The sequence below is a fragment of the Amblyomma mixtum genome, chromosome 6 (assembly GCF_055824585.1).
Source record: "Amblyomma mixtum isolate Tamu chromosome 6, ASM5582458v1, whole genome shotgun sequence".
Lineage (NCBI taxonomy): Eukaryota > Metazoa > Arthropoda > Arachnida > Ixodida > Ixodidae > Amblyomma > Amblyomma mixtum.
Genome location: NC_143017.1, coordinates 78,685,564 through 78,702,119, shown reverse-complemented (window position 1 = coordinate 78,702,119; position 16,556 = coordinate 78,685,564). Strand labels below are relative to the sequence as shown.

General features: G+C 45.6%; 1 pseudogene; it reads left to right on the top strand.

The window, feature by feature from the left end:
• Nucleotides 1-3,427: 3,427 nt before the first annotated feature.
• Nucleotides 3,428-15,345, top strand: LOC149339467 (adenosine deaminase-like; annotated as a pseudogene).
• Nucleotides 15,346-16,556: the final 1,211 nt, after the last annotated feature.

The window sequence follows — 16,556 nt, the reverse complement described above, 5'->3', positions numbered from 1 at the left end:
GGGGACACTAAAAAGTTCCACTGAAGCTTTGAAATGGGCGCCGAACAAAAACACAAAAGCAGAAAAAAACCGACGTTTCGCCTCCTGTACGGTAGCCTTATTCTTGTTCACAACTGTCACGCATAATGTCTATAAGCGCAATTATCCCGTATAATATACTTGTCACGCATAATCCTCAAGTAATGGTTAACTGAATGTTTAAACTTTGTTCCCTTTAAAATTGGAGGAACCTGTACTTTGCTTTGCATGCTGTCTGGCCTTGGCATAGCGTGGTGACACTGAAATACCTTTAAGCGCCTTAAATTAGCTTCCATCCGTGCCGCGACACGTGAATACTCTGGGTACATAGCGGCTACGTGCATTCGGAAGTATACTCCAGGTGTTTGTACAACCCAGAACAAGCGTAGAAGGCACTTTTTAGCACTGTTTTCGCCGCAGCCTCTTGGCAGCACAGGCCGCGCAGGTAGGAAAGGTCTTGCAAGGACACAGGAGTACGTCCGTCCAAGGAGTGCTGGCGTTGGGGGTTAAAAATGTTGACACTTAAAATGGGATAACATAAGGTGGAATGCTGTCACGAACTATTCGCCACGGCAGAAGCTGACGACAGCTACTTTCACGGGTGGCTGACGACTGGAGATGAAGAGAGAGAGAGAGAAAAGGACGGAAAGGCAGGGAGGTTAACCAGGCGATGCCCAGTTGGCTACCCTACACTTGGGGAGGGGAACAAAGGGGAAAAAAGGAAAAAGAGCGGCAAAGAAATGAGTCTGTCAAGTGTCCATCGACCACTATGTCACAGGGACAGAGGGCGCGCACAGAAAACTTACGTAGATCTATCTCTGGGAGCTCGATAGCAGGCAAGCGAGTATAATATGGAAGCACTTGACTTGTCTTGTTCTCGTTAAATTCAAGGCAGCCTCTTGCGACGCTGCGATTTTGTTTGAAGAAGATGTTGTGTTTCTATCATAATTGCCCACCAGCATAAATAACGATCGCAAGGGTTGGGTATAACCAATCGTTGCTAAGCTTGTGTGAGGTAATCGATTAAAAACACAGAGAAAGTTAAAAAAAAAAAGATCTTGCTACTTGAAAGCAATGTCCCGGCTCACATGTCCGAGGTTGGAAAATACGCTTGTAAAGAACGGAAAGGCTCAGCAACGGTTAGTGAAAGTGAACATTTGAACCATGTCATGAGTGAGGTTATGAAGGAAGAGATGAAAACAAGGTTCGAAGAAAAACAGAAACTAAAAGATTGTACAAGAGAAAGAGGGAAGCACTTTATTAAAGAGAGAAAAAAAGAAAAAAAACTTTAATTAGCAGGGGTATTCAGGCCTCCGCACGACCCCACCACACCCAAAAGCACATGCCTAAAAGGTCCATGACGCTGGCAGTGCGTCTGGCAACGAACTACGGTCTTACCGGATCCATGGAGCGTAGTGAGGTCTCACAGCCCTCCCATTTTTGTTAAAGAGTGACATGTTAAGCGCTCAAAATATCCTGGCCATGGAGCACCAGAGCACGCTTGTCGTCCAGTTGGTCTGACGCCATCCATGTACACCAGGTAGGAGGGAGAGGAGAAGAAGTGAGTTTGGAGGGCTTCTGTGCACTGAAAGAGACAGTACTCCAGACTGGCGTAAGATGCTGTATGTAGCTGTGGTTTTGAGGTCGCCGATTACCCTGTCTGTATTGTAGCTTAACATTGACACTTCTTTTTGTTTCGAGATCTGAATGAGCACTTTTGAGGACACCGGTTTCTTGATGATGGTGAGCTAAGGGTTAATATGGTTAATATTGTTACGCCCAGTGGTTTATTAAGATCAGGACGGAGGATTGAAAACGGCTGGGTCCGCTTTCCGAGCACGAGACGCCACCAAACTCATTCTCCTCATCTTCGGTTTATCCAGCAACGCCGACCACTGCTTTAGCTCTTTTACGCAGTTATCTCACTAACCGCATACAAGTTGTCCAGCTACAAGAAACAGTCTTCCCCTTTAACTATTAATTTAGGAGTGCCACAAGGTTCCATTTTAGGTCCACTTCTTTTTCTCATTTTCATCAATGATTTACCTTTGTCCTTAATTAACACAAGATGTATACTTTACGCGGATGATACGACATTATTCACTCAGGACAGCAATTTCACAAGACTAATAAACAAATTAAACATGGACTTACAGAATATTGTTTTATGGTGTGAAAATAACTTACTACAACTTAATCCTACAAAAACCACTTTCATGATATTCCGCTCTCATCAAAAGCATGTCATCCCGAGCCCAGCCATTTATCTGGGACATCATATTATCACTGCCTCCGAATCCGTTACATTTCTCGGCATCACGCTTGACTGTCATCTAAAATTTCATCTACACACCAAATCTATCAGTAAAAAAATTTCATTTGGAATAAGAGTGTTAATAAAAACTAGACATTTCTTTCAACGCCATGTTCTCTTATCCCTGTACTATGCTTTCATTAACAGTCACCTTAACTATTACCTATCATCATGGGGTAATACCTATTCATGCCATTTATCATGTATTTCTCATCTTCAAAATCAAGCGCTTCGAATTTTATCTTTCAGCCCATACACAGCCACTGCTTCACCTCTTTACTCTGACCTAAACATTCTGCCAATGAAATGCCTCCTTAATCTTAGGTTAGGTCTTCTAATCTACCGCGCTCGCAAGAATAATAATCAACTTCTCTGTTTTTCCGTATCGTTCCTTTCTAATAGCAATAACACAAGATTCTCTGAACAAAACAATATGCTTCTACCAAAAGTGAACACAAATTATGGAAAAGAAACTGCTTTTTTCTCCGCCATCAAAACCTGGAATTCATTACCACTAGCAATCAAATCCGCTCGTTCGCAGCCCGCTTTCTACACTTTACTAAAAAAACATCTCCTATCAACCCATTCAGCTTCATGCCATGCTTAAGGTTGCCTTCATCTTATTTTCTATTCCCCACTCTGACAGCAAACGGTCATATTGTTACTCATCTGGAACCTCTTTTTTTTTTCTTTCTTTCTCCGCCTGTGTTTTATATCTGCATTTATTCAATGCCCATTGTTATCTGATGTCTTTCTGTGTTCTTTCTATTGCTCTTATGTTTTGCTGTTTTATGCCTTTTTTGTTAAATTATGCCCGCTAACTATTGTATAACTTATTCATTGCCGCAAATTACACTAATAGGTTTTAACTTGATTGTATACTTTTATTCCAGCTCCTCTGCCAAACATATGCACTTTCCTTATGTATTCCTGATGGGAGGTCCCCCAGACAGTTTTCACTTTGGGACCTCCTACTGTATTAACTTTTTTATGAAACTTACAACTCATTTGTATTTCGTTTTAATAAACCTTCAAACCAAACGCAGAATGAGTATCGCCTTTTCATGGGCGTCACACTTCCCCCTACGCATAGTTCGAAGCTGTCAAACAACTTGAGACGCAAGGCCGTTGTTACCGTCGTACTTTAGTGCCGTTTTGGAAGCTATATCGACTTTCCGCTGTTGTGAGTGGGGCGACAGCAACCAGCTTTCGCGATGAATTTTCTGAGGCATTTCGATCCAGCGAAGATTCCACGGACTAGGCTGGAGCTCTACCTTCACCTAGATGGCTCCATCCGACTTGAGACAATATGGGAGCTCGCGCACAAGAAGAAGATTGACCTTGGCTGCTCTTCAATCGCTGCCCTCCGAAGGCGTCTTCAGAAAGTGGAGTCGGACGTCTTTGAAGGACTTTCTGGATCGCTTTGCGATATTCATGCCGACTGTCGTAGGCGATTTGGAGGCGACCGAGCGGATTTCGCACGAGCTCTGCGACAACCAAGCAGGGTAGGGCGTCGCCTACTTCGAGACGCGCTTCTCGCCTCAGCTGTTGGCCTCGGCGGAGAAGCGAGTGACACCATCGCTCGTCATCGAAGCAGTCAGCCGTGGCTTGGCAAGGGGACAGCGGGACTTCAAGGTTAAGGCTCACTCGATAGTGACCTTCGTCTGGGGAAAGGATGATTGGACGATCGAGTGCTTGGAACTGTGCGAGCAGCACCAGAGCATCGGTGTCGTCGGAATCGACATAGCCAAGGACGAAGTGCATACGCCTGGCTGTACGGCCATAGAAGCGCAAGTTTACCAGTGAGCGAAACAGCTGGGTCCACTAGCCGAGCACGAGACGCCACAAACCTCGTTCTCCTCATCTTCGGCTTATCCAATTCAATTCAAAGTTTATTTCCCATCTAACACTACAGATGGAGGAATCGTAGAAAAAAGCTGCCCTTGGGCAGCTTGACGAGTCTACAATCCTAATTATTGACAGGGAGGCAACACAAGAGTTTATACAATTTTAAAAAACAAGCACATCAAGGAAGCACCAGAGAATACAGCAATATGTATACAAAATGAAACTTAAACCATGTTATTCGAGAACAAATTATGCAGTTCACAAATTGAGGTTAATGTGGATATACCTATTTAGAAGAGATGGAAGAGTGTACTGAAGGCATTCCCTACCAAGATTTAGTCAAGGTGTTGGCACTGTCCATTCTTCGCCACGTCTTGTTGGATAGACTGATTCTTTTTTCCTTAGTTCTGCTAAATTTTTAAGATTTGTTACATTTTTACTGATTTCTGTTTTAAAAGCAACACTGAGGCGATATTTATAAAGATGATGTGCTTTAATAACTCTGGAATGACAAAAGAAAGCTGCACTTGGATGTCGGAACGTTAAATTATATGCATTTCGGAGATATCTTTTTTGCATTAAATGAATACGTTCAAGGTTAGTGCCCCACACTAACTGGCAATAGTTTAAATGCGCAACGCCCACCACGCAGAATGGGCATCGCCTTTTCACGGGCGACACAATATGTTAATAAGACGGTTAATAAGAACCGAGCAGGAGCAGTTGCCGGTCCCTCACGACGAACACCAGAACCACGCACTGAAGGAAGGGGTGGAGGAAGGAATGAAAGGACGGAGGAAAGAAGGGAGAGAGAGTTAGTGAACGAATGCAGCAAAGGTACTGTGCATGAGAATGGCAGTTCCCACGGAAGCCTTATTCTCTTCCACCAAGGTTATCAACATCATCATCTGCTTCTTCAGCTTCCTCGTCCTCTTTCATGTCCACTTTGATGTACACTATTTTATCGTGTTTGTACCGGGCCTTCAGCAAAGAGCCAATGGTCGACTCAGCAAAAATAACAAGAAAGAGACCAAACCAAAAAGGAAGGGGGCACCAAAACCTGGCGTGCTAACGAACGGCACGAATAATTCACGACATAATGGCGAAAATGGACAACGGTTCCAACGGCGCACGATGAGGTTGTGCTGTAGCTTCGCGCATGCGCACTATGGTACTGAGGACGCACGTCACACCGCCACCGCTACGCACCACATTGCCACCCTCGGGTGCACGCAGCGGCGACGATTATTCGCGTCACTGTGGTCACGGACTTCCGGACTGCTCGAATGAGGAAAGAAAGAGGGCCGAGGAAAGAAATAAAGCAGAGGAAGGCCCCAATATTTGATAGAAATGAGAAAATGACTTTGAAAAAAGAATACATAGCTACGAAGCACGAATGAGTGAGCAATACATGGAACGAGAATGACGATGCAGAGCCGCGAACACTGCTCAGCTATTCAGTCCACCAAAAAAATACAAAAACTTCTTTCTCTTTTATGGATGTTTCCGTCATGGGGTGCACAGAAGATACAGTCTGAAAACGTGAGTAATAAACATAAAAACATCAATAGCAGCACTGTTAGCGCACAAGTTGCGTCCGAGAAGATTACACCGCAGAAGGACGGTCATGCTTGTACCTCTCGGCATAAACAGACGCAGCGGGCGAAGCAAATCATCTATAGACGCCAACATCCGAAAACGCAGGGGGAAAAAAATAGTAGAAAGACTAAAATTCGGCCCGAAATATAGGCTAGTGCTCATACACACATATACGGACACCACATCATAGAGACGCTTTAAAACAGGTAAAAATACAGCACGCATACATGTGTGTTAGCCGAGGCTGGCCGCAGTGGGGGGTTAGTGTCGGGGTTAGGCAGCCTGGCGGAGCGGGTTCACGTTGGACACGGTTGCCGGCCCACAACAGCGCGGCTGCACTTGGGAGCCGGGCCGCACGCGTCACGTGGCAATTGATGACCCGCGCATGTAGGTCAGCTGTGTGCGCTCGACCGAACCGCCGATCGGATTCGGAACACGCTCGTCCCCGCCGCTTCGGCAAAAGTCGAGCGCCGGAGAGACACTGCCGGCACATACGCGCGCGCATTATGCCGTGTGCGCTTTTAATTCCGCCAGATATGGGAGCCCTGCTTTTTTCAACCTTCGTGGTCTGTAACGTGTACAGTCGTGAGCAATGTAAAGGGAAACAACTGTTTTGCGCGAAAAAGCGAATTTTCTATCTTTGTGGTCTGTAACATGTACAGTCGCGAGCAATATAAAAGGAAACAAACGTTTTGTGCGAAACTGCGAATTTTTCACCTTTGTGGTATCTAACATGTACAGTCGCGAGCAATATAAAAGGAAACAAACGTTTTGCGCAAATTTGCGAATTTTCCACCAGATACTGCGCCATTTCCTTTCCTCAAAAGCAATCAAAGACCAAAACAACCTTTGTTTTCTGTAATATGTACAGTCACGAGCAATACAAAAGGAAACAAACGTTTTGCACGAAACTGCGAATTTTCCACCAGATACTGCGCCATTTGCTTTCCTGAAAAATCAATCAAAGACTAAAACCACCTTTGTTTTCTGTAATATGTACAGTCGCGAGCAATATAAAAGGAAACAAACGTTTTTCACGAAACTGCGAATTTTATGGCTACTTTTTCACTGAATTTGAGAACAGCTTTCGGATAATATACGTCAAGAGGAAAATTAGATAGAAAAGAAAGAAAAAAATGCAACGGCGCTCGTCGCACGTAATCCTAGAACAATCAATAAATGAATTCTCGAACTTTCTCCCCTCTAATATTTCGCACGACTGTACACACCGCTTCTGGCGAACCTTGAGTCGATGTGGCGGTTAAGAGAGGTTGTTAGGATACAAAGATAATGATAATTAATATAAGAAATTTTTGTCTGAAAATGTCCAGGTTTTGACTAAAATTGGTTTAGCCGCTCAGAAGTTCTGTACATTGGCGAAGCCTCATAGCGTACTACTTTACGGTATAAATAATGGTTCCCAGCGCATTCAAATGGATGCTGGCTTAGCAAGATGGGGCCTGCGCGGTAGCCAACATGTCGACTACCATCGTCAGGTTAACATTTGGCAAATATGCCGTTATCTAAAGATTCGTTGAGCGTTTTCAGCCGTTTCTTCCTAACCTTGACTGTCTGCCATTAGTAAGTTACTAAATGAAGTCACTTTTGTTCTCTGCCACTTTATCTTGCTGCTTTGTCAAGCATTGCTACATGCATATCCTTGAAGTTGCTCCTTTTTGCAGCATCCTGCTTCAAAATGCACAGTTCGTCTTAACAGCACGTTGCATTTAAAGAAACCACAATCACCAAACTACCCGAGTCTAAAATACAACGAGCTGAGTGCTGTGCACTAAATACATTGTTCACACTGTCTAACTTCAGGTGCACTTAAGCACAGATGGTTGCCAACACCCATAAAAAAAAAGATACTTTCCATGAACTAAATGAAGGAACAAAAATGCTCCATGAACGCGATGCTTCCCTTGTTTGCTGATGACTTGCCGGTCTCTCGTGTTAAAGTTGAACTTGGGCCTAATTAAACTCTAAAGGACATAAATTATCGCTTGCTCTACACGCTGCTTCTGTCGCCTAATAGGAGTCGGCTTCAACGCGTAGTTGCAAATGCGGCCCAGGCCAACAGAGGACTGATGAAGAAAGGGCGAGGGCGGTGGCGACCATTATACCTTCTGGGCGGCATATATTAAAGGCGGCGGTTTCGAAGCCGGCTGTAGAACACGCAGGGTGCTTAAACCGGGCCTTACTGGAGCGGCTACCCTGGCGTGATCATGGTCTCACGGCAAGAAACGCGACTTTGCCTTGCAATGGCAAATAACACTTGATATTTCAGCCGAAAATTAGCCTCAGGTTAGCTTATACAGTTTTGGTTATTCACCACTAGATGAGTACGAAACTAGTTATGCAAGATGACGTATTGGTGATGTCGCTTCAATGAGGGAATGCACGTTCAGTTGCATGGGTGCGGGCATTACTTTGATAGCTGCTGGACAAACTAACCATAAATACAGGCTAGTAAGTCAACGTAAAAAGATAAAAAAATATTTTCGCCACTGGCTGTCCATGATTCCTGCCCTCTCCAATCTTATTGACACTCAACATAAGTTCCGTTGAAATGGATAATTTCAGCTGCAACAAATATTTACTTCTTCTGTGCTGTGAAGCATAAATCACCATATGAGGCACGGGCCAAGCCCATGATAAGAAAAAGTTAGTATTAAATGACAATTACTCCAGTCATAATGCTAATGATCAGCGCTATAGTTGGTCTACATTGTGCTGATGTGACTGTTGTGGCGCATCAATGTGTGGCTGTTGTGTTTGCGTTTTTGAAAGGTTTCAAAGAATGCTTTTTGGGGCGAGAAATGCGTTGGCATGGACTTGAACATCACGTAGTTCAGTACGTTTGCTGGCAGCATCACGTGAGCGTTCGTTTTATGTTAAACCCATCGCACGTTTGTGGCTCTGCGCGCCCGCATACGGGCAGTGTTCCGAGCACGAGGCTCTGCATCAGCTGCATTCAAGGCCCTCCCGAAACACGACTGATGTGCCGCGTTGCGGTCGGCGGCTTCATCGTAGCTGCGGTCGCTACTGTGCAGGCACGCCAATTCTAACTCAATACTGCTCGGCGCATGTAACTGAATCACCCGCCACTCCGCTCCACCTCACACTTGCTCCTCTCGTTTCCGCATGCATCCCGTGTCCGGTGTTTCTGCGGACCCTTGATGCTGACAGCGCCTGCTACTAAGCATCGGCTGGGAACCTTCACCTTAACAGCAAACATATAAAAAATTGCGTGGACACTTGACAACTAAACTGTTGAGAGACGAAAGCCGAGGGCACTATGCCGTGACGACTTCCGGTGGATGTGACGTCACACCGTTCCTCTATCTATATCGATACCCAAATTGTACATCTTTCGGGGATCTTAAGCGTTAATTACGCTTTATTACACATTTCTCCATCTAATTTGACACAAATCGGACGTTTTTTCGACCATTCTGTGGCGATTTTCACTATTCCGTGACGACTTCCGGTAGAAGTGACGTCACATCGTTCCCGTGGCTATATCGACGTCCGCGCTATTTGGACAAAATTTCGCCATTTTTGCCTAAAATTAAGTACCTAATTAACCTACAGTCATCAAACTTGGCTTCTAGGTTCATTTTTTCTCCTCTAGCTAAAACAAACATTGGTTTCCTTTTATCTGTTTCCGTTCCCGAGTTAAACGCGTGTCACACGCTTTGTTAACGGACGAGAGTATGAGCCATTAAAGGCTTTCGCCTTAATAAGCTAACGTGCTGTGAGCGTTGGTTCAGTGAGGTAATTTTTCCTTTGGGTCATAGGCATGCTATGAACACACATCAGACATATTTCGGGAGAGTCTGTAGGTACGATAAACGTGAACAATCTCGCACCATCATCATTACCATCAAGTAGACTGATCGTAATCTGCGCAGGGACAATTACGCCTGCACGTCCAGAGTAGCTGAGGCCCTTTGAACGTTTACTCGAATCAGAAGGACTGGATTAGATCGTTAAGAGCATTTTAGAGTTTCTTTTTGTGTTTTCGTACGCGTCCGCGGTGTTCCTGAGTCACCTAATTTGAATTTTTCCTCCTGAGTGTAAAGTTGAGGCAACTATCCCGGTATTGCGGTATTACCGTAACTATTGGTAATCTCTCACCGGTCACATCTACAACATGCGTGAAACACAGGAATAACCCCCTTACAAGGGAAAGCTTTCATGAGGGTCAGAAATTCGATGGAGGCGAAACGCAAAAGGCGCCTATGTGCTGTATGAAGTCAGTGCGTTTGAAGGATACCCAGGGGATCAAAATTATTCCGGAACCCTCTACTGCCGCACCCCTTTTTATCTTTCTTCTTTTTACTCTCTTCTCATCCCCTTCCTCGTGAGGGGGTTGAGATTTCCCCCCAAAAGTGAGACTGTTGCTGCCGCCATTTCCTTTCCCAAAATTCGATAAACATCAGATGCAGAAAATGAGGCACTCTGCAAGAGATTATTATCCGACGTGATGACGTACTTTTATAACCACAATGTACAATAGCTCACAAGCATCGCATTCTCTCGATGCCCACTGAAAGGAGATTTAAATCTACGAAGAACAGCCAGCCCTCTTATCCTAAATGCAAGAGCAGTAGCATATCGCTTCATGAAATGCGATCAGTGAAGGTAGAGCTTGTCCGAAGCATAATAACAAGTAAAATAAACGCATTAAATAGACTAGTTTGCGTCTTTTGGGCCGTTTTGCCTAACTGATCACACTGAACTTACTACGTAGACCAAATAAAACTTTTGAATTTAAGCGTTATGGTCCTCGTGCGGGTCTTATCGAGAGCCAAGTTCTACAACAGCGAAGCCAACACGACGTAGCACATTCACTGCAAAACGTCCCCTCCAGCTCTCTTCGCACCTCCCCGCCTAGCGCGAGATCACCCTCCTTTGCTGGCGACACTCTGCCGTTCTCTTAACTCTGCTCTCTCCTGAAGCCTTTGCTGGGGGAGCACTCTTTGGAGTCGCCGTGATTTAAGGGTTACTGTCGCGTACCGTGGCCAAGTGGATGAGGGAGGGGGAAAGGTGGTAGGAGAAGAGACTGTAACTCGCTTCATTGCTGTGGCGCGAACGGCGTCACTACGTTGAGAAGACGTGCTACAGTCCCCCCTCTTTGTCCTCTTTTACCTCCCCCATCTCTTCCGCCATGCACGATGAGGCTTTCACGCTTGCTTTCCGCTGAATGAGCGCCGCCGGCGGCCGCAGAGGGGCGAGGACACAAAACGAGAATCGTTGCCGGCGCTACCCTGTCACGGCGGGCGATTGCCTGAGGTAGTACGTGGTAAAGCACGTAGTGTGCGCAGAGTTTGAAAGTTAGATTGCGTATAGGCTTACTATAAACAGCAAATCCGGGTTTCAAACCAGCGCTGTTGGAGCACGTGTGGCCACTTTGCCGAGAAAGGAGCGCACGCAGAGTGAGCACTGTAGAAGCAGCCATGCCTAATTAACAGACAAAGCGGTAGTTAAGAAAGATACGGATATGAACATCGATTAAGTAAAATAAAGCACCGGGGATGAGGAGCGTGTTTAAAGTTAGTCTGGACCGAAGCTGCATGGTTGGTATCGGCGCTACGCTTGAGAGGGCATTACCGGAAAGTACCACTCTAGTTGATCAGCACATATGCTTCATTGCAATCTTTGAGAGGACGCCGCGAGTTTGGAGTTAGCGGTTGTTGCCCCCTATAAACAATGCATAGAATCCGGCTTTCTCGTATATGGTGCCTCAAGTGCTGGTAGAAAAAAAAATACCTTCGTATGAGCTGTATGGGTGCGCGAACTTGTGATTTAAAGTAACGGAGGTCAGTCTATATTTGTACACACAGAGTAACCTTCTTTTAAACTGCCGCGGAGAGAAAGGGGCATTGATGTGGTTGGCTTTTAGGAAGAGTGAACAAGCAGCATCTACCCTAAATTGTCTTTAATTTTTATCTTCTTCTTAAGTGTACTTCTCGCCCGGTCTCTCCCTCTCATCACTTCGACTTCACCCTCTTAGGTGGTGAAATGGAAGAGATGATCGTCCAAGCAGTCACGCAGCGTTTCAATACAGGATATCCGAAATAGAAACGTACAGTCCTCGTCAGAGCTTTGTAAGGCGACGCGCTTGCTTCTCAAGCAGTTTCTCGGTTGCCCCGAACATTTCAAGTCACGTGACAGAAAATAGATCGTCTATTTTCAGGCTTCCGGCAATACGACTTTGAGACAAGAGACCTAGAACTTTTGATAAAAGGACTTCAAAACCGGGAAGACTAAACATAGGTGTGCTCAAGTAAACTTAAGGTTGAACGGAATCCATTTGCAGGCTGTCCAAACTTGATGCACCAAGTGCTCCCGAGGGAGCACTCGCATTCCAGTCGCAAAATGGGAGGTGGCAAAGCTACGTCCTCCTACGCGCTCCGTACGCGATCTGACGGAGCGGTCCCGATCTGCCATTGGAATTCAGCATAAGTTTCGGAGAAAAATGACAGAAAAACATTCGACTGTGGGAGGCGCAGCGAGGGGAATCTGTTACTATAGATCTTCTGTCTAGGCAGCATAGACAGAAGCACTATCGATTTCTTGACGATTTGTTAGCGGTGAAGTTTAGATGTTCTTACGCAGATATACAACACAGAAGTGGTACCACGCGGAATTGGTAGCACAGTAACGTTCACTTAGACGCGTGAATGCTACACGCGTTATACATCCCATACACTTCTAACTACCACAGTTCCTGTCGGACGCAAGTGCCATCTGTTCTCAGTTCGATGCGCTCACGCAGGACACTACGTTCACCGGCAGCGAAGCAGCGATCGCCGCCTCTGGATGTCTTTTTGATTAAAGATATCGAAGAGAACCCGTACTATCGCTTTCAAGCTTGCCGACCTGCCTTGCCTCGAAATGCGCACGACCCCACTCGAGCCCCAAGTGTTTTAGTCCTAAAAAACTTTTGTGATATACCGCACCTGCTGTGCATGTAACGTATCTAAGATTTACAAGTCACTCATGCCTATAGCAATGGCATACAACGTATACAGTAATTATCCCAATATGTTTCGCCGTAAAGCAAAACCCAGGCACTACCATAGCGTACAGCGCACGTGCCAGAACGATTTCTGCTTTTTTTTTGTATAGGAAACAAATTCGATTTGCCGGACAACGCTTTATCAATTTATCGCACAGCGGTTGCTGTTTTAGGACAAGGCCGATTTGGTGTTACAGTTACCTTACTGTGTTGCAGCTTTTTTGCTCACCCCTCTTCAAGCACAAAGTATAAAAGAGCTGCGCTTGTGCGTAAAGTATCACGTGCCACATTGAACAGGCGGCCGAAAAAAAAAGAAAGAAACAACTGTGTTTGCAGGAAAAGGAAGCTGCTGTCATAATCGATGTCCACACGAGGCTGAGCCATGTTCTCTTTTTTTTTCTTGCCCTACCACGGTCGCAGGCCCTAGGCGCTTGCTGAGTACACAAGGTGGCACGGAACCAACGCCACGTGGGTGTCGAACGTAGGGCAGTGAATAACGCGCCACCACGATTCCTTACCCCATTTACAACGTAATTAATTGAGCCCATGGGCGGCAGGTCATTCGTCGAAGCCATGCGCCCGGGTGCCTATTTTGAGCAGGCGATTTTGCCACCTTTGAAAAACGTCCGTGAGGTTGATTGCTGCAGAGGCGTTGACAAACTGTAATACTATGCTGCCACGTGCATCTCACGAATACTCCCGCGGTAGGGCAGCCAAGATTCGACGCCATGGGATTGCTAGCAGTACTACCCTCTTATGCCGGCTGCCCAGAGCGTGATGGGATTAGGTCTCGCCCCCCAAGCAGTTCACCACTGACAAAGCCGTAATGAGGCTGGTGTACGCTGGAGACTACGCTACTGAAACCCACAGGGTGACGGTGGTGAGGCCAGCGTCGAACCCGCGGTCTGTTGTTGCTACTGTTGTTCTTTTTTTTTTTGCCTTTGTTGTTGTTTTTGGATGTTATGTGTTCATGATACTATATTATTTCCACCTGTGACTGTGGTGCTGCTCATCTGATTATTTTTTTCTTGCGCTGGTTGCATGCGATTCTTAAAAAAATCTCTGCCTCTCCCGTAAACGAGAGTAGAGTAAGCATGAAATGTTTACGGGCCTAATGTCATCTCGGTGGACACCCGAACCGCACCGTAAAGGAAGGGAGGAACGCCACCACCCGTTCGGCGCGATGCCTTGCCCTTTGAACGCAGCGCTTCTCCCCCGGATCACGTATGACAACGAAGTGTAACGTGGCATTTATGTGCTTTTTGCACGCGTTATTAGAAATCGGAAATTATAATTCCGTGCATTATCAAACCCAAAGCTCCACTGATATCTTGATAAACATTGAGAAGGCACTGGCAGCAGTTATTTTTTGTCTCGTTTGGAGACCGACCGGCGCTTGCATGCCGGTCGCGTAGGAGGGCTTAGAGAGTCTCGTTAAATCTCGTTAAGTCTCGTACGGTGCCCGGATGTTCTCGTTTCAGAGCCCGGATGACTAGAATTCAGTGCCCGGATGAGTGGAATTCAGTGCCCGGATGAGTGGAATTCAGTGCCCGGATGAGTGCAATTCAGTGCCCGGATGAGTGGATTTCAGTGCCCGGATGACTGGAATTCAGTGCCCGGATGAGTGGAATTCAGTGCCCGGATGAGTGGATTTCAGTGCCCGGATGATGGCTCTCGGTCTCGGCGTGACGTCACCACACTGCCGACAACGGGAGCTAAAAGCATTTCATGCTTAAAAAGCCATAACGCCATTCTATCAATCACTATCTTTTTCTGGTGGGTGAAACGCAGGCTCCCCTGAGCCATGTGAAACCTGTTTATATTGGTCCCCACCGGTTCTGAGTCGCAACCTCGGTCGCATAAGTCACACTGGTGGCAGCACCTACCAACGCAGGGCAGTGGCGCATCGCTTAATCGCTGCACCGCTGCGCCAGGAGGGGTGTATGAGGACTCCCAGCGATCTACGAATGTGAAGTCGAGAATGACCAATTCCGCTTATATGGGCATTTAACCAATTAACTATATCGTATCACACCCTTAAGGCGGAGCTTAAGTGTCCCCTCCAAACTTTTTTAAAAGTGAAATCATGCTTGTCTTATGAAATTCGGATGTTTCTTTTTTTTTTTGCACTTTCGTCTATATTCGCTTGACACTAAAGCTCTGTCTCAATTTCTTGCCTACCTGGACGGGAAGCAACTTTGTTGCGTCATCGCCAATTTGGCATTGCTCCCGAAAACAAATGCTTCTTTCTCATCGGGAGCCTGATAACTTTGCATGTGCAAGGAGAACTTGTGACGCTGTGTACTAGACCGCCTTGGTCTTCTCTGGGTGGGGGAGATTAAAGTCCTTGGAAGCTGGACACAACCATCAGCAGCCAATGTTACGTTTCTATAGGACGTCCTGGTTGCGCGATAAGAGACTAATGCGTTAGTTTACTGCAAGAACACCTCTAATTGCCATTCTTTATCGTAACTCACCCCTAATTTCTGTTTCCGCTTGTATCGCCCCTCTCTTTTTTCCCTGTGTGCAGTACAGCTAACCGGAAATTTCCTCTGGTTAACCTATCATTTTTCCTGCTCCCTATCACTATTTACCTTCGATTCGAGGCGGGTTTTTTTGTTTCTATAAATATTAGTCCTACCTACTTCTATTTCTACGTAGTAATATGGGTATCCGGTGAATGCGCACAATGCATGCTTTGACGTAGGTCGGAGTGTGTGGGGTCTACTGCGTGTTCTTGTGTCCTGTTCCAGTACCGCCATTATATTTCAGTGTCTACACACTAAACACGAGTCTACTGGAATGGTGGTTTCAAAGGCACACATAAGGTTTCGATTTTTCATGCCCTAGACATGTATTCCGTGGCTGGGAAATAAAACCGAGTCATCTACTGATCGTATACCCCTCCCCAGTTGAGGATGCATATGCATACGATTTTATTTCAATCTTTGACAGGTATTTTTTTACATCATATCGGTAAAAAATTCCCGTTTGGAGGTTAGGCCTCGCTTCGACTTCAGCCTAACTCAAGTTTCAATTTGAACCGAGTGCTTCATATTCTTTCGTGATGGTCAACAACTGGAATAAACGAGCGATAAAAATTTGCACAAGGTCGAAGGAAACGTTTTTTTTTTTTTCGCCTTTTGTTACTTGCCTGATAACCGCACGAAAAATGGACATCTTAATCGCATGCTCACCACCACAAAAGTAACCTGAAGTTGCAATTAACCAGTTGCTGGAAGTTGTCTGTTGCCCTCGTTCTACAGTGAACACGCTTGCGAGTGCAGCAATCCCACTTATTAAGCAGGCCGCTTCATTTGCTTGGTGCGAACCACCAACTCAGTGTTGTCCCTGAATCGTAGCGGTTTTTTAGAACCAATGGTAAAACCTGCCGTATTCTTTCTTTAAATTTCTCGCCTTACGACTTGACCTCAGTCTCATCTTCACCTGAATTGCACGGGTAGTCTCTGAATCAATCAATTAAATGATCTTTCTCATATGAAATATGCAGTCTACACAAAGCTCTTATTCCTTACCTGAGTGCGAACCACCAACTCAGTGTTGTCCCTGTATCGTCGTGGTTTCTTAAAACAAGCGGTAAAACCTGCCTTGTTCTTTCTTTAAATTTCTCGCGTTACGACTTGACTTCAGTCTTGTTTTGACCAGAATTGCACGGGTAGTGTCCGCATCAATTAATTAAGAGACCTTTCTAATATAAAACCTGCAATTTACACCAAGCTCTTAGACAAA